Source organism: Pholis gunnellus (genome assembly GCF_910591455.1).
Source record: "Pholis gunnellus genome assembly, chromosome: 1".
In the NCBI taxonomy this organism is placed as follows: domain Eukaryota; kingdom Metazoa; phylum Chordata; class Actinopteri; order Perciformes; family Pholidae; genus Pholis; species Pholis gunnellus.
Window position 1 is genome coordinate 18446383 of NC_136528.1, and position 18485 is coordinate 18464867.

At 40.6% G+C, this 18485-nt stretch overlaps 1 protein-coding gene across 1 annotated transcript in view; it reads left to right on the plus strand.

Moving 5' to 3' along the window:
* mafa (MAF bZIP transcription factor a) overlaps positions 1–18267 on the plus strand; it is a 67121-nt gene extending 48854 nt beyond the window's left edge. Inside the window, exon 3 of the mRNA XM_079163105.1 lies at positions 17662–18267. The gene's annotated coding sequence lies outside the window, so the exon portion shown is untranslated. The remainder of the gene's footprint in view (positions 1–17661) is intronic.
* Positions 18268–18485: the final 218 nt, after the last annotated feature.

Here is an 18485-nt window from a genome sequence, read left to right on the forward strand (position 1 = left end):
CTACACTGCCACAGGCATCTTTTTATCGTACATGATTTCTTAACACAGAATATACATCTTTCCAGGAGAGTGTAATGTAATGCTAAGATTTTTCTGACAGGATAATCAGTTCATCCAACAAGGCTTTATTTGGTGACAGTGCTGAGGGTCTTTCTCTGCCTGAGGAGCTACGCTCTCCCAGTGCACATGCTCACACCTTTAACGACTTCTTAAATGTCACAGAATGTCAGGCGGAGGGATAAAAGCAGAGGACCTCCTCATGCTTGCCAGTGATCCTCGGTAGTTTTTTACTACGCTACAGTGCTGCCGGGCAGGACATATGCACACAGGTGTGGCCCAGATTTCATCGGACGGACCGGTGACATGATTAAATGCACTTGCTTCTAAGGAGCCAAGTGAGAAGAGCTCCTTGTCAGTGGAAGAGCTCTGACTGAGCACAGCGTGCCCTTACAAATGTATCCTTTGTGCATTCTACAAAGAAGAAAATCATCTATCACATGCAGTTTCATAAACTACAACACTTCATATTATAAAGCATTCTCTGTAGAGAGCCAACAAGCTCCCTCACTAACAGCACAGTATATCTTTTTTCTTTGCTCAGAAAGATTTAAGATCAGTGTAAGTTGACTGTGTATTCCCTACGGAACGGACAACTGCTGTGATGAAATAAGCATCAACTCTGCTCAATTTTCCGTTGAGCTAACCAGGCAGCTCATCTCCATTAGTGTTAGTCTAACCAGCTCTGCTCTGGATCTCTGTAGCTGTGATCTCGCCAGAAGCCAGCTGGGTGTTACGAGTGTGTGTGTGTGTGTGCGCCTGCACACGCTTGTGTGATTTTGTGAGAGCTCAGTACTCTGAGCCCTACAGCTGTGAGAGATCTGAGTGTAAGGCCATGATGGGGCTCCGTTAAGCTCAACAGCGTGAGCCTGTATCAATTACGCTGCAACAGCGATACGAACACAGCGTGCAGTCTTCAAAGACAAAGACTTATGACCGCCCAGTGTCTCCTCAGTTGCTTTTGGCCACAGAGTCAGCTAAATAACCTTCAGACAACTAACACTGAGGAGGAGAAGAATATATATATATATATATATATATATCCAAACGATTCAAAACATTATGATAAGCACTTTATTTTCAATTATGTTCCATAATATACCCTGAAATAATGCTTTGTGTACCTCAATTTTTATTATTTAACTGAAAGAGAGCCATCATGCCTTGTGACCTGCCTCACCTCTTGGTAGAACATCTCTGTGGTCCAGTGCTCCTTTGAACGTCGTATGGATCTAGTTCCTGGGCTGGAGACTAGTGGTATAGATGAGCTATAATCCATGTAGGTCTATCTCTACTTGCAACCTCCTTTCTTATACCTTTGTACCTCTATATTCAATACCACTCCAAAGGCAAGCCGATGCCTTTGAGGACTCCACCAAAGTTTGAGAGATTCTGAAGGCAAAACTGTCATGCATAATATGTGTGGTATTTTCCTAGACTCCTGGTTAAGGGAATGACTGCCATATCAGCCAGTCAGCTGTGGACTGTAGCGAGAGAGAGAGACAGAGAGTGTGTGTGTGTGTGTGTGGGGTAATGAATGAAGGTAAATGGCAGGGTATGAAGCACTTCCTATCGTAATTTCACACTTGTCAGCTCTTGTGAGGAAACTTCACCTTTACACAAGGATAGCAGAGAATGTGTCTTGATGTTGTGGGATAAATTATCTATGCAAAGAATTTCCCTTGCAAATATATCCTATTCTCAATTGTACAAAAAAGGGCAGAATTTACACTCAAATACTAAAGTTTAAAAAACATACAGTTTTAGTTGTCAATCCTACAAAGGTTTACACAGTATGCAATGAAAGCATCATACAAAATAATATTCTTGTTTAACTTACAATGAGTCAAAATCACTTGCAATTTTTGTATAAGTGAATATATTTGTGTGCATAATGTGAGAGTGTGTGTAAGGGAGTGTTGGGGGAGCTGTAATGAGGGCTCTATATTAGAGACGGGTGAAATAGGGGGACGTTATCATACACATGTACACACACGCCTCATACAACGAGTTGGGTGGTATCTAATTCAATTGCAAGGGGTAGACATAAAGTAAAGACACAAGAAATGCATTCAAACTACTTCTTAAAGAGCACCTTTACCACCTTGATGGAATTCATTACGCCTGGATGTGGACTATTTTCAGTGATGATCCTTGTGCATTTCTAAGTCACATCCACATATGTGATGAAAAGCTGCTATCAAGTTCATGATTTCCCCCATCCTAATGTTACTTTATGAGGTTTTGAGGTCGGGCTCCAATTTGCAGCAAAAACTGGATCATATGTGAACATAATTTGTCCACAGTTACCAGTTGAGATTGTTAATTTATGGAATCATTTTTATAGAAACACCTGTTGAGTATAATTTACTCGATAAAAAAAAAGTTTAGGCAGTTTTATGAATCGTTGTGTTGTTTAATAAACCCCACATAAACATTTATCCTCAACATACATTTTAGCTGCAGTCTGTTCAAAACCTAACCCCATCCTTAGATGTTCTACATTTACTAACACATAGTGCTTCCTCAAAGTTTTGCATCAAATGTGGTGCCAAAGAGGATGCACATTACACATCTGAATCTTTCTCTGCTGGTGCAGCACATCAGTACAGCTCCTTATATACTACATGCTTCCTCCCGACGGAAATCAGTAATTCAGTAATAGATTCAGTAATAGATTCCAAATAGAAAATCATGGACTCATCTTCCTCACTACCCTTGTATTTATTTAAAATACACAATAAGGACAAAAAAACTAAAAGAACATTAATTATGCACAAACCTAAAAAAAGATAAATTCAGTCACCTCCACATGTGAAGTTCATCTATTTCATTCTATGTAAGTTAGGGACTGTGAAGGTGGCTCTCAGTGTGTGTTTGAGTGTGTGAGTACGAGAGAGACAGAGCAGGGAAAAGGAAGGGGTGAGTAGAGGGAGGATATGAGAGCCTTCTCGAGGGACCTTAAACAAACTGACTAAAGTGGTCCTGTTTTCTGATCAGGCACAGAGAGGAGAACACTTAGCACTGCTGGAGACACTCTAAACAGCCACTGAGGAATTAGCCTGTTACTGGGAAACTTCACGGCTCCTGCACTGGGCCGTGTCCCTGACTAAGTAATACAGAAAATAGAACAGGCAATAAACAGCAACAAACAAATGCATGTATGCACACACCCATCTATCCTCCACCCACCCGCACGTACACAGGTGCATAAGGACATACTGTATGTATGCCAATAAGCACATTTGCTCACAATAGCTGCTCAAATCAGCACAGATAAACAGGAAAACACACACACAACACAAGATACCATATGCGCCACGATCTCTCTGAGGAAAAGCGGTAGATAATGAATGGGCCCCTCACACACTCCAGGAAAGTGTCGCGAGTGACTTGAGACAAGGAAAAATATGTTTTCACTGAGGAAAAGGAATGACCTTATTCCTTCTCCGCGTTCATATACAGTATTCTTTTAGCTGCATCGCCAGGTTTGGCCAAACAAAGATGAGCTTAAATTTAGGCCCCATGATGTCAACACAAACACGGGATAGAAAGTTCATGTTTAATTAGGTGTCCCCCCCCCATTTCTAAAGTTCATTTCAATTAGTCCCACCTCGGCCCCACTTTCAGGTCTCAGTGATTTGTCAATGCCTCAACTTCTATGAAGCGCAGTGTGGTCATAATGCAGCATGTACATGTTGTGTGTGTGTGTGTGCGCGTGTGTGTGTGTATGTTTTTGCATGCGTGTTACTGTTTATGTTTTGTGTGTGACCTCAACAAAAAAGGGACTCCTGTGCCCTTGACATTTCCTTCTTGTTCTTATGATGAATTGCAGGGGTTATTTACTAGTTCATAGGAGGGATTCACAGATCTTTGCTTTGTCCCCAAACACTTGCAAAGAATGCAGAAACATCCATAAAAAGAACTGCTCAAGGAACTTTTGCTGTCATTCCTAATAACTGGAAAATGCTAAATCTACACAAAATAACCTCGAATTGTTTAACTACCCCAATATATAACAGTATAAAAACATTTTAATCTTTATCATATCAGTTTCTCTTGTGTATGTCTCATTAGTAGACACTGCATATTACATTTGTAAATAGTTTAAAGCTGTTACGTCATGTTTTTTTATATAATTTAGATGAGTTGTTTTTGAAAAGACAAAATAATAATTGTGAGCATGAAAGTAAAGCAAATTAGCAGTTGAGTCATATGTATGTTGTCTTAATAGCTTTTGTGTGAATGTTTTGCTCTTTTTGTGTGTACTGTGTGTTTTTGCTTGTGAGCCATGTCCAAGACAATTTCCCAACCGCGTGTGATTGACAATTACATTTTTCTTAATCAAGTGTGGTTAAAATTGTAGGTAGCAAAGCAAAATAATTCTAAATACTGTAAAATGTTTATGTAAGACATCAAATATTTCAGACACCTGCAGACCTATCATTCAGAGGTAACATAAGTCACAAGCTTACTGTATATGGGTGCCGTGGTTAGATGGCCTATATGTCCTATGTAGGATCCTGAAGGTGTACTATGTCTGCTCTGTCCATTTCGTGACACCCTCACATGAGCCGATCAATCAGATGTAATGAAACCCATCAGGTCACCTTTGAAATTTATCATTTTTTTTGTGTGCGTAAAATGAAACGCCCCATGATGGTATGGAAGCTAAATTTAGATTACATATAGGCTAACATATCTCTACCCCTCCTCCCCTCAAAAAGAAAGGGGAAATGATTATGCTGAGATGCCGAGTCCATATGCTAGTGTTTGTGTGACATGTAATATCAACCAGAAAAGCCTGATCTTGGTCATTTGACCAAGATTGTCTTGTTCTTTCATCCCCAGTTATATTGTTTGTAGCAGTGCGTTTTTTATCCTTAAATTGTTGCACAGTTCATCAAGAGTAAATGCCCAGAATCAAAAAGTTTTAAAGGTAAACATAATGTGTTGTTGCTCATCAGCAAATACAAATTGAGCAATCACCTGACTGTTTGACTTATCGCTTTCAGCCTGTGGTGTGCTCCTCTCTGTGTGTTTCTGCCGCTCGCAGAGGTTTGAGGTGCTTAGCATCTCTTGTTTGCACACAATCCGTCTGTGATTATTGCCCGCTCCAGGCTTCATGCACAGTGATGCGTCTTTTCACAAAGCAGCTTCATTTGCATACATTTTGCCAAGAACCTCTCAAATCTTAAGGAGTGTGCTTAAAGACGAGTTAAAGATGAGCAATCATGACGACAAATCGCCTTGTTTGTGTTAAAGGCATGGCAGTATCAGCTGAACTATAGCTCCTCAAGTCATAGATGGCACGCAAAACATCTTTTGAGTTTGTTTTGATGTGGATAGAAAGATTTCCAACCCGTTAGTGGATTTTCCACAACAGTTAAGTTTTTTTTGAATAGTCAGGCCAAACCTGTGTAACTGCAATCAAGGTCCAACTACACGGTTCATTTTCTGCAGATGGCACACAAAAAGTCCTTATTCAAGCATTTGCAAAGAAATAAGCTTTTCTTATGTGTTTGTTTATTTATTTCTTTATTTTGTTGTTGTCATTTTTTTCTGCTGAACACAGCTGCTTGGGCCCCACCATGCAGAAAGGCCCAATATGGCTCTGTCTGTAAATCGGAGTCCGGGGGCCACAAGGCAGAAAACAGGGGAGAACCACCCGGCGAAATTTAGCGCACGATGGCTCCCAGCGGGCATCATTTGGGGACCAGAGAGATTCTTTTCCCTCCTTCTCTCTTTTCTTTTTCCTGCATGGTGAGCAGGTTGGAAAGCTCAACCCTAACATTGCTGCTGACACAACCACTCAGGGACGGCTGTAACAGCTCTCTTAGCATGGCACCTGTTATTGAGCCATCAGAGAGAGAGAGAGAGAGAGAGAATGCGAAAGAGAGTGTTAGAGAGGGAGGGGGAACAAGGAAAGGAGAAAGAGGTAGGTGTGCAAGCAGGAAAGAGTGAAACTCAATTGTAATTTCAGGGCTGTCACAGTTCTGAGAGCCGGTAATTCCTCTGCCGTATCGGTGAACGGACGTATTCAAATGCCTCTCTGTGCTGAGACTGATCTCTTCCCTCATTGTCCAGACTACTTATATTTATACATTACGAAACAGAATAAATGAACTGATTATAATTAGATTTGCATCAGGTTCATTTGTAAACAGAGAGCGGAGTCTGTTTCTATATGGTGGTCACACTTCTGCTCCCTCGGTTTTGTTGTGTTTCTCTGGTTTAACACATTTTCTTCCCACTGTCTCTGTTTTAATGCAACTGAAATTATTTGGACAATCCAGTGTGCCTTTTATGTATCTCTTTATCATTTGTCTTCGTCCACTGAATGAAATAGGCTTTTGGATTTTTTTTTAAATGATTCATAATGCTTTCATCAAACTGATAATGATTATAAAGAGTCCCCAAGTGTCACCAAGATAAATGACCTACAGTATAGTAAAAGAGGTACAAATAGAAGATGTAATGTTTTCAGTTTGGTGTTTTTTTCATTATGATTTATTTTCTTTTGAGACGACACCAGGAAAGAGGATGGAGATATTTAAAAGATACAAATACTGGTAGAAACAAATACTAACAAACATGTGGGAACAAAAGAAAGAAAGGAAAACCACTCCGGTTTATTTTCTCTCTCAGCCAATCATCAGAGGTACACGGCTGTCCATTCAAGCAAAGCAGTGGCATTCCTCTGCAGAGCAATCAAAATGGATTAAACCAACCACGCTCCAGCTGCCTCCACGCAAATCAGATATGCCTGTGATGATGATAATCAATCCATAATAAAATAACACAACATAAATCTGATAGTGTTGTTCCAACAATTTTAATAACATAGATTTAAATATTGCCATGTGCACTGGAGTGATTTATTGAGGAAAAAGTGCTATCAAGCTTATATACACCCCGTTTCTGGTGGCCCGCCAATAATACCATTAACTGCATTGTTCAAACTCATTATGTGATGAGAAACACAATAATAATCGCAGGACTACAAACACACAATTCCTCCCATTGAGCTAATCACTTTTGCCAGCATTATTAGTCTCTCTTCCTCTCCCTCTCTCCCTTCTTGCTCTCATGCTCACTTCATCATAAATCCTGGGAGAGGAAGGTGAATAAATCCCTAGTCCTGAATTAGTATTGTAATTTCTGGTATCTATGCATGCTTTGCCAGCGCAGACCTCAGAGTTATTAATCTGGGGGGACAGGTGCCATAGAAACAATATGCTGAGCGGTTGGCCTGTATACTGGGACGACCCCACCCGTGCCAAAGCCCTCAGTGCATTCAATTACAATTACAAGAAATGGACTGAAGCCCAGCTTTAGTGAACATAAAAAAGCTGAAAGCTGAAGGATTTTATGCATTTCATCAATACATGTTTGAATTGAGTTTTTGTATATAACATTTTTTTATATTTAGATAGATTAAAATATTTTATAAATAAAAGTTAATGAAGAATGGACACATAGCCTCTTCTGAATAATCAGAGAGTCTGAGTTGTTTGGAGTCCCACGACGTGTGATATCGTGTGGTTTACCACCTCTCCGATAGAAAAGCTGTTACGCCGCACATATGGTCCACTGACAAACATGACAGATGAAACACTTTGTTTGCTTTTGTTTAAGCGCCGGCTCTTCTCCTAATACAAGCCTTTTAAGTGATCAAAAAGGCCCGGCGATATTTGATGTTGTCTGCGGAGAGAGGGGGGAGGCAAAGGAAATGTCATCCGGTGAAATACAGCTCCAGTCCTCTGTCACACAGCGCAGTGTCTGCTGGGAAATAATCTGACATCTTGTGCTCGACACATCCAGGCGATGAGTAGAGAAGGAGGCACGGAGGGGGGAGAAGAGATGGAAGGGAAGAGAGTGATGGCGAGGGAGGCGAGGGAGAAGAGAGAAGCAGAGGGAAATGGGAGTGTGAGCAGCAGAGTGAAAGGAGAGAGAGGACGCAATCAATTCAGCAGCCCCGTCTCCATCATGTCATCGCCTGTCAGCATAGATTTAAGAATAAAGCTTTTGAGAGACCTTCCAGTGCTACAGTCTGATCGATGCTCTGGCAACGTTGGCCCAGATGCCACTGACACGCATCACACGGCCGCTCAGAACACAACTTCACCGTCACCACCGCATGACTGGGAACTACCAGAGACCCCTGCCCTGAGTTTGTACTGGGGCAGGGCACACTTTCCAAAGGCCACAGTTCTGTCTTATATCCCCACGCATGCTCCTCCGCACTCCACAGAAGTTATTAAACAGTGTGCCCATAACTTGAATATGCCAATCGGGATGGAAAACTGGAAGTGCATATGGGCAAGACCATTAGAGAAAACAGAGAGGCAAAGATGAAGATATAGTGACGGGGTGAATAAATCGAGTCATTAAGCATGTGTGTGTGGGAGCCTGGCTCCCATATGACGGTGTAGGGTGGCAGGATGCCTCTGCTGCCGTTCTCCCGTAAACAGACAACAGATTGGCTCGTTTGCCTCTCTCCTCTGGGCAGCTTTTGCCTCCTGCTTTCTGGGGAACGTTTAGGACTTTCCTCCCCTCGGTCTCTGAAGAGAGTCCTTCTTGTGCTGTAATTTCAATTTGTAGCATGGCTTCTTTTAATTAATCCACACCACTGTCAAGTGTCAAACTGTAATGTTGAAAGCAGATCTCTGCCAATTTAGTTTATAAGTATAGCTGCGATTCAAAATTTGACTGATTTAATTAAAACTTTCAGGAATCACAATGTTCTAAATCATTTAAAAAGAGTTTAAGTCAAAGAGCTGTATGCAAGTTTGTTGGTTGACGGCTGCTCTCTTTTCCCTCACTTTCCTCAAAGGAGCAAGCTATGCACCACTTGTTTTTAAGTAAATCTATCCTGTGTCCCTGTTCAAAGAAAAACAAAACTACCAAACTGTTTCCTTTCTTTGTTGTGTCTCTTTATGGTGCAAACACTCAAAATGTTGATTGTTTTATTCTATTAAATAAAAAAAAGAGTTTGGCAATTCAAACTACATTTTCCTAAAACCTGCAGGTCATTTATATCCTAAAACTGGCTAAAATGTAAGTAACATTCCAGACTCAAACGTGAATACTTGTGGCTTCCTGCTGACACAGCTGTCTAGGACATGGGCCGCCAGGTCCGTCACTGACTGCTGTCAACTAGCAGGTGGTAAAAATGCCATTGAAATGAACTTAAGACGTGTATATGTGGATAGGATGATTACATGTGCCATCTTAGAGGATAGCACATACAACTGAAAGAGCTCAAGTAACTCAGTGTCAAGCGTCTCTGTTCATTTTTTCCATTACATTTCTGTTACAAACGCATGTGAGTTTGAACAAAGAAAATACTGCTTTAAACACATATTAGATTATTTGGGGTTTCCAAAAAAAAAAAAACTGTTCTTGGCCTTATGATGATGACAAAATGAAGTGCTAAAATCATGTCTGCCAGCAGAGTGGAACAAATTCTTCTCTGGCCAGTGGAAAAAGAAAACCACGGTGATTCCATCTCTGCAGCACAGAGGGGAAAATCTACCTCTGAGTTCAAAACCTTATGAAAATCTATAAAAAAAAAAAAAACAGTTCCGTAGATGAAACGGAGATAAAATTGGTTCTTTTTTTCCTCTCACTGTTATTTTTACTCAACTGCCTTGACTTCCTTTTCGTCAATCCTCTACAACCCTCTCACTCCGTCTTGTCTTTTGATTTCAGTGCGGAGGGCAATCGTTACGTGAGTGATGGTACCCATCAGTGTAGTGCATGTGTTGTAAAACTGTCAGCCGCTGACAGATTGACTGAGATGTTCCACCCTTCGATCACCAGGGTTAGAGGCAGAAAGATACAGAAAGAAAGAAAGACATGCAGAGAGAGAAAAAAAAACGAGTCAAAACAGGTGCATTTAGGGAGTCATGTTTTTGTTCTGTGAGCACTGATCAAATCTGGCATCAAACTAAAAAACAGTAAAACAAACATGGTTGGTTTTAAACTGAATGCAAAGACTGATATGTAGAGAATGAGTGTTCCCGTGTAATTTCCAACAGCTGTTGATTCAAAGGGAAAAACTTTATTTGGTCCAGATGGTCCCAGTCAGTGGCAGAATGAGAGAGCTGACTTCATTGGCTCCAGCCATGTGTTTTTCCTCCCGATAGAAATTAAAATGGTCGTTCGTTTGTCACCGCTCACTACACAGCTTAAAATGTAGCAATGAAACGTTCCTTGGCGATAATGCACCATAATTACTCAAACGCCTGTTCTTTATCTGCAGCAGAGGGAGGACAGAAGGAACATTTTCCTCAGATGAGATTTTAAAACACTTGCAAAAGACGAAGCACACAGTCAAAAGTATTGTTCTTTTGAGCCAGAGAAAGCCATAAGTCTGTCATCTTCTTTCTTGACACGACTGACAATCCTTGTGTTACGTGACCTTTTTTATTGTTTTACAGGAACAGTGGAGGAGAGTTTGAGCATGCTGTGGTGGCATAGTGTAGCAAGTATCAGGGTGTGATAAATGTATTTATTTTAGCAGTCTGATGGATATTGATCTCCTCAGCGACTCCTCCACAGGCTAACGTTATGGGACCCTGAAACGGAAGAGAGTGGGCGGCTCTCTACTACACATCTAGACATCTCACACCTCACAAATGAGGTGAAAAACACACTATTGCGGAGGTGTGGAAAGGTTAACAGTGGCCTCTGACTGCCAGTTCAACATAAAATCTGTCATTTATCGGAAATATAGTAAGAGCATCTCAGCAGTCACTGTTACGGAGATGAAAGACCAAAGCATGACAGGAGTTGAGTCACGGGAGTGACGAAACTGACACAGAGCAGAAAATATATCCAGATGCTTTTTTTTTTTTGTTTTTTCAAGGCTGCGCTGCACATATCTCTTGGCACACATGAGTAGGCTGGAGAGGTACGGGCATGTTAAACTGAGGCTGTGACCTGTGGTTGTTTGACTCAAACATCAACTACAACATCCTCTTCCCTGTAGCGCCGCATCAACCGTGTGTGAGCGCTGCACAGTGAATCATGCAAGGAGATATTCTGCATGTTTGATTGTGAGTGACCTAGACTCGGCCGCAGGCTGAGGCCAGTCATAATGCTTCGTGAGAAATATCGCAGGCACTCGTTTCCAGCTCAGTGTCCCTTCGGTATTTTTCTTCTGATCTTTCCGTCTTTGTCAATACCTCTGAACCTTTCTGTGTCCAAACGTTGATAGATGATTCATGAAGATTTTCCTAATGCCTGCTGAAAATGTCTGCTGCAGAGGTCTATGGACTAAAATAACATAGCATAGAGCGATACTTTTCTACTGAATACAAAGCATCTGTGGACAAAATGTATCTAGAGAACAATGAAAAACTAATCGCCATTTTGGCAGATGAGATACCATGGAACCCTTGAAAAAAAAGACATCCTATAATTTCATTGTCATTTTTAAATCTTAAGTGTTTTAACAGTATATTCATCTTGTTTAAAGAAACTAAGACAGAGGAGAAAAAAGTGTTTTTTGCAGAAGTTGTTTGAAAAAGGTGTGAAATGTAACTAAACACACTTGTATGGAACTACATCAAACAATCTCAGTAGAGAATGAGCTCTGTTTGCACTCAAATAAAAAAATCAAACACAACCAAAAAAAGGACGGAGAGAGAAAAACAGTCTCATTCGAGCTGTTCAACAATTGTCACTTCACAGTGCGTTTGGCTGTGCAGCGACTGCTAAACGGCTGCAGATTGTGAAACACTAAATGAGTGCGGTGCCGCTCTCATTGCGGCTATGTCTATAAACACAGGATCTGATTGGGTAATCGGCTTCTCAACAATGGTCTCTTTAACAGCAAATGTACCTCAGTGAACTGAAAAGCTTCAGAATAATCTCAAAATATCCACAGAGATAAGATTAATGGGGGATGTACACAGCAGACATGCAGGTGTAGAGCGCTAAAGTCCATCATAATAAGTCATATCTGTAATGATTGATGATCATTTTGGGCTTGCACAGAGTAGGAATGTGTTTGATGAGAGTTTCTGCCACAACCCGCTTTACTTTAAGGGAAAAAGAGGGATGACAAGCAAGACAAGAAAAATGAATTCAGACAACTATTTCTATATTACAGAGTTTCTAGTTCAATTAAAATGGTAAAAAGTACGAGTTAATTTCTCAAGAAAAAAATTAGAAAATATTATGAAAGAACTATACGAATCAGAGTAAGTCACAATTATTTCTAATTCACTCCTTTAAAGCCGCACATAGTTAATATTACAAGCATTTGCATTATTGTTTCTTTTCTTGCTCTGCACATTCGGATGTGTGTGCGCGTGTGTGTGCGTGCACGCGCATGTGTGTGTGTGTGTGTGTGTGTGTGTGTGTATAGCTGAGATAAAGTCAGTGAGATAAATAGGATAGAGAGAGGCTATGGGCAGATGAAGCACGAGCATTTGCATCTCAGGAAGTGCGTCAGCCACACGGGACAGTCCCAAGACTAAGAGCCTTAGTGCTTTTATGCCCTATTTGAAACACACACACCTACGCCTACGCACACACACGCACACGCAGTATACAGATATGCCGTTGAGAAATATTAGCATTAATGAACCACCTCTATGAGGGACTGAATGCGGTGGTTAGAGAATGTATTGTCTCAATTCTATAAATGGAGAATATAATTCGAGGACAGTATACTGTTCAAACAACAGACCCTATCGAAGTGACATATTTCTTTATTCTTTTATTTTCCCATTATGTTACTCTATGATATGTTATCGGTCTTCTTCTTCCAGTAATATTGCATTAGATTTCCAATACTCGTGGTGTGTTTTTCCATCTTTCACAGATCAAGACTTCATGGGCTTTTTAGATGGAAAATTATCAATACAACATGAAGCATCAGCGAAAAAGCAGTGACACATTGCCAACATGTTTTTGTTCCCGGTGCCAGCATCAATAATTCAGCCACTAGCTCATAACTTTATTTTCAATGCATAATTGAGGCCAACCAATGTTTTCTTCGGCCATTTATACGTCGAGCAATTTTTAAACAATAAGAGGAGCGGTCCATTAAGCTTTTAACATCTCTTTTCCATACTCCAGTAGATGGCCGGAAAGTATGGTCAGCGGGGCCTGTTTTACTCTCGTTGTGCTCAGTAATGTGCGAGATAGGGCGTGACGTCAGGTGTTTTCACTCCGCAGTCGCAGCTTCTGTATAGCATGAAAGTCTTAAAACGATAACTGTGGGAAAGCTGTGGTGAGTAAGTGAAAAGGTGTAGACTCCACATTTAAAAAGTGTGGTTTGGAAAGGAAGGGGTCTTCAGGGTGAGGTGAGGTTTCTGTACCTGCATTTGTGAATGTGCTTAAATGTGAACAGTGTGTGTGTGTGTGTGTGTGTGTGTGTGTGTGTGTGTGTGTGTGTGCATTGCAGAATGCTACTTTGAAGAACCCATCCTCCTTCCAGACACTCATTATTTAACCTGATTACATTTCTCATTTTCTTTGTACTACTGCTTAATAAATATTGATTTACTATTTTAATTACATGTTAATCTCGAAACACATAGGTGCCAGGGTTATGACTCTCTCAAGCCATACTGCAAATTTCCTGTTTGCAAATATCTATTGAGGATGGCATCCTGAGAGGGCTATAAAAGTGAATAGCAATCATTAAACAGAGACTAGCTGTCTACAATATCTGCACAAGTGTCAATATTAAGTACACAGGTCAACCTAACTACTAATCAATTATTTGTTATCTTTCATTTGCATCAACAATAAAATAAATTCTTCAAAAAAGGCGGATGCATTCCATCCATCTTTTATGTCCATTTCTTTGTCATCTGAAAAGAACAAAATCTAGTTTTTGACAAGTTTTTATTCAAATTATGTTTTGATAGTTTCTATTATTTTTGACAGATTGGATAATCAGGCTAAAGACCTGTAACAGTGGCTATATGAATCTAACTTCCTCACTACGGTGCTTTAAGAATAGGAGCTTCAATGCAGCCTAATTGTTCTAAAAAAATAAGAGTTAAAATGTTAAATGTTACGACGATCCTAATCTGTGATCTCAGGTTGATTTGAACTTTGACTTTAAATTGACACAATGTTTCTTGGGATAAAACACATCTGAATTCATGATTATCAAATTAATTTAGATAACAACCATTCTATAGCTGTGAAGTGCTTGCTATCGCCATACATAATTATTTCCCAAACTGATTGCTTTGTGAAGCATAACTTACCAATACACCAGAGGGGTTTTTTCAGACTTCTTAGGAAATGGAGCCCAAGAGTGTTAAAATGGGGGCAAATAATGGAGCAGATCATTGGGGCTATTTTCTTCTTTCTGCAAATTGCTTTATCTCCCATTCACATTGGAATATGTCATAAGTAATTTGACAGCAGCGTATTTAAGGAAGGATTATACACTTAGTGTTGAATCTGGTTATTAGCCAATAGGTGAATGAAGAAAGTTTTTTTTCTGTTCCGCACATATAGGGGTTTACATGTAATCTGTAAAAAAAAAAAAGTACCACGGGGAACCCTTAAAAATAACTATGCACACGAGAAAACCCGAAATGATCTTGATGATGTCTTCATAGCGGGCCATCATGCCATGGAGGCCGGAAGGTTTTATTCCACCAACAGACTACACTTTGTTTAAAGTTGTCATCAACAACCTTTGACTCAATTAAATGAATTCAAACCATGTTAAGTATGTAGTATGTTCACACTATAAAATTGACAACAACTTTAAAAAGCCAGTGTGCACACTACCATTGCTCAGTCTTTGAGTGTAGACGTGTGAAACAGCCCCTGTGACAGCTTGGAATAAATAAACAACAAATGTACATTTTAAAATGGAAACTATCAAAACAAGTATTTGTGTTTTCGTGTATACTATCAGGGAAAGCATAACATACAGTATACTTTATTGAAATCTAATGCTATAGTCTCTGTTAATGAAAACCTGCAGACTTTTGGACCATATTATAGTTGCTTTCTAAAAGGTTATACTTCAGCAATGAACCTTAAGAGTTTAGTATGCACCCCCCCCCCCCTCCCCTCCCCTCCCCCCTCCACCCCCTTCCTTTCAGCCTTGCTCCCTCCTTTTCTATTGCAACTGCTTTTTCACTCTCATTCGAACATTTCAAAACCTTCCATCACAAAGATATATTGAAACTGAGAATGCATTAGGATGATTGGGAGGCTGAAATATTGAAAAGGAAATACTTTTCATTTTTTGCAGGGAAAAGCTGTGAGTGAGAAACAGTAAACAACATCATTTTAATCTCATCTGGGCTAAACAAAACGGACAATGGAGTGTGAAATATTTACTTTAGATAGGAGTGTGTGTTTGGGAATAATCCATGCAGCGTGTTGTGTTTGTATGGTTTGTTCCTGACATCAAGGTTGCTGGTTTAATTGAGCATATACTGGGCCCAGGTCTGAGAGAGCAGGCAGAGGAGCATCGATAAACTATGAAATGGTTCCAATATGGCCAATCGATGAGGCTTTGTGAGCAGCTCCCTTGGGGCTTTGATTTTCCTTTCAAACAACAAACCAGGATCTCTGCTCTTCAAAGGCAAACTCCATCTTTGCTGTTATTGTTGTTGTTCCTTCCCCAATGTTTGAGTGATGTCACTGAGGTCGATGTTATCCATGTCCATAAAGGCTCTCCCACACTTGAATCACCCGGGAGACGGCTTCTGTTGGTCTGCGCAACGGTAACAACAACCAATAAAGGTCAATCTCCCATGGTAATGGCCAATTGGGTTTGTTCCCATTATTGGCTCTCTGATCCGTGGTCAACAGATGGAGAGCTGGCATCACTGACACAAGTTACACTCCAACCTTAAAGAGGCTCAGCTCTGTCTCCAAGCGCTGTTGTGTGATTCCACTCTTTCTCCCCCTCAGCTTGTACTGGCCAGTACATCACTCCATCATGTGCAGCTCCTGTATAAGGAGACCCGTCGCAGTAGCGTCACAGGAGCGCTGCCAGTGTGGGCTAACCGTCTAACCATTTCAGCTAATTGCCTCATTAATGATTCACCGGTGTTAGGCGGCTCTAGCACTTCGCTGTGGGGAGCAAATTGTTCTGATTGGTTTGCCTCTGTCAATTATTGATGAGGCAGTGAGCTGAAGTGCTAACACCTGGCTTTGGAGGTCCAAATGGCCCTGCATTCCCATCACATACTCAGTTATCACACACCCTGGGACCACATTCATTCTTGAAGGGCTGGAGTCTTGACTGTTGGTGTTCTCTGAGAGTGGATGTAGCATGCCCCGGGGCAATGGCTGTGATCTCAGTTGTTAGGATATTAGCTCATAGAACACGGCTCACTGCTGTGCAAAGGTGGACAAAACACGGACATATAGCTCGCAGTGATTTGTGCTGAAAGTGGTGAAAGGCACACAGAGACAATGTCACATTAGAGGGGCCATTGAGAAAGTGTGTGTGGATACAAATGTTTGTGTTTGTGTGTGTGTGTGTGTGTGTGTGTGTGTGTATGTGTGTGTGTGAGAGATGACACCACAAATAACAGAAATATTAGAAATAACCTGATAATAATTCACTTAAATGTTGGTCTTTTATCAACACATTGCACAAGTTGTCTCTAGCTCTATCCTTGCCTTTGGGGGAAAATAGAATGATGTTGTGAATATAAAAATTAAACATCTTATGGCTAATAAATAACACCTACTTTGGACGAATTGAGTGTATACGACTGAGATAAAATTCAGATTTTACAGGCCTGAGTGGAGCTGTAACGGTATGCAATGCGATGTCAATACTTGCTTTGTTTATGGTGATTTATAATGGGTGCAGGCTAGGCACCTTTACTGTAGGGTCATTTAATTGGATCTCTAGTAGATAGTAGCTGAATTCCACTATAGTCTCTGTGTCTAATGGCCCACCCACAATGTGCTCCTTCTGGCAACATGAATCATCCTTACACAGTGCACAAGCTGCTGAGGGGTCCCACCAAATGTTGTGTATTTCATGACACAAAAACAATAAAGAATTGTAATTTTGTGAATAAAATAAACGGAATATAAAATAGGAAGATGTAGACATGGAGTAGACTCATCCACACTGAACTTACTCGTCTCTCCTTGGCCTTAATTAAAGCTGATTAAAGAGTCACCCCCCATGCTGACGCCACTGTCACTCTGAATCTCAGCCAAGTGGGCTTGCCATGTACACTCACAGGGTGGTCATTCTGCCTTTGTTTTTACACCGGCACAAGTGACAGCAGAGCCTACCCCACCCCCAAATACAGTTGCTGTGACTCACTGTTTGTCACCATAAACTCTTGACTGGGGAACCGAGTTTAGACAAGGGTCCAGCTCACAATGTAGACTTTAGTCACTGCCTCATGGTGCACTTTATGTGTGTGTGTGTGTGTGTGTGTGTGTGTGTGTGTGTGTGTGTGTGTGTGTGTGTGTGTGTGTGTGTGTGTGTGTGTGTGTGTGTGTGTGTGTGTGTGTGTATGGAAGCACTACACTAAGGTGTAAAGTGGAAATTGTTGTCTGTGTCACTTTAATGACTTTTCTTTTCTTTTCTTTCCCAACCCCTCCTCTCTTCCCTCTTTCTGTTAACAGAACCCAACGACAGAGCAGTGATGACATCAAAGCGGCTGACCAATCGTAGGAAGACACCTACAAAGCACAACATTCAAAAATGACTTCACTAAAAAACAAACAAGACAAGACCCGCCGAGATCCCTCGAAATCCCTGCAGTGAAATTCTTGAGAGCCTCTTACGCTCCCCTTTTCCTCCCTGAGATTTTACTTCCAGCTTTTTTCTACAAAACACCAAAAAGAAAAAAAAAGGACAGACTCATTACTCATGAGATGGTTGACAATGTCAGATAGATACATTTGAAGGACTGTTTTCTCTTATGTGGGAAGATCATTGATGCATGCCTCTGTAAATAGATCATAATAAAACCCTATTCTTATTCCTAATATAGAAAACATACCAAGTCGCTCTTCTCACCAACTACATAAACCACCATGATTGTGGATAAAGTACTCATGGTTCAATATTTTCCATATGAAGTCAGTTTTCTTCTTACCTCCTCAGAGACCATGTAATTATCATTTCCAATATCATTTCTCTACTCTTGGGAGTTATTTGGACTGTAAAAATTGTACTTGCTACTCTTCTTATTCTCTTTACATAACAGCCTTGTCTTCCTCTTGATTATCCACACTAGTACATGTAAATAGAGATAAATGAAGACAACAGCATGGAACAGACTATAGTGTTTATTTACCACTCCCCTAGTAGAACACAAATCTCAATACATGGCTATTTCAGACAACCTTTTTAAAAGTTTAACATACTTCTGATAGTTATAGTAAATATAGTCCCAGGTGTCTGAACACTTGTCCTGTGTATTTAAATGGATGCATAAAGGCAT